The sequence below is a fragment of the Merops nubicus genome, unplaced genomic scaffold, assembly GCF_000691845.1.
Source record: "Merops nubicus isolate BGI_N331 unplaced genomic scaffold, ASM69184v1 scaffold7322, whole genome shotgun sequence".
NCBI classification, from domain to species: domain Eukaryota; kingdom Metazoa; phylum Chordata; class Aves; order Coraciiformes; family Meropidae; genus Merops; species Merops nubicus.
Genome location: NW_008592777.1, coordinates 23,386 through 24,488, shown reverse-complemented (window position 1 = coordinate 24,488; position 1,103 = coordinate 23,386).

Here is a 1,103-nt window from a genome sequence, read left to right as displayed (position 1 = left end):
CTCAACATATGATGGGATTAAAAAGTCAATATGATAGAAATGGACATTATCATCTGAGAGGAGGTTTCCTCTTAATACCAAAAAGCATTTGCTGTTATGGGAAGCTGTCAACAGACCCACGTAAAGCTAAAACAGGGTTGGTTTATTTTAGCATTGTCTTTAAGGAACATTTGGATACCCTGCCAATAAATTTGAACATGCTTAGAGCACCCACATTGATCTGCCACAATGGAAGACTCCAAGTCCCTCATCATAAAAGGTACATCTCTTATCCTGTAATCCAGGAGGCACTAGGAACCCACATGTCTTCATTCTTGCCTTTTTTTTTTTTTTTTAAGATGACAGAAAGTCATTTTTCTGCCCTGAATGTTCCTAATCCCTATTGCTCTATTTCAAAAGTAAACAGTCACCATTAATCTGAGTGTTGCATGTTTCCTTTATCATAGAATCATTAAACGGTTTGGGTTGAAAAGAAACCTTTAATGGCCATACAGGGACATCTTCAACTAGATCAGGTTCCTCAGAGCCCCGTTCGACCTGACTTTGAATGTTTCCAGGGATGTGGCTTCTACCACCTCTCCGGGCAACCTGTGCCAGTGTCTCACCACCTTCATCGTAAAAAATTTCTTCCTTATATCCAATCTAAATTTCCCCTCTTTTAGTTTAAACCAATCACCCCTTGTACTGTCGCAACAGGCTCTGCTAAAAAAGATTGTGCATCTTTCTTAGAGGTCTCCTTCAAGTACTGAAAGGCCATAACAATGTCTCCACAGAGCCTTCTTCCAGGCTTTCCATCATATTCTTCAAACCTTCCAAAACCAACATGCCAAGACAAAAAAATAATAATCCATAACAAAGCACTTTAATCCCATAACTCAGGAGTAGAGACTGCAGTGAAGTGCAGCCAGGCATGGCAGTGAGGCAGAGCATGAGCCCTGGTCTGCAGGCTGCCAGCTCTGCTGGCTGAGCTCGGGAGGAAGAGGAGGAGCAGAGGCTGCAGCAGGTGCAGCGCTTCAATGCACAAGTGCAATGACCCTCCATAGGAGCATGGCAGGAATTTCAAATGGGATTAGCCACCCGGACAAGGGAAAGGTCATACTTGA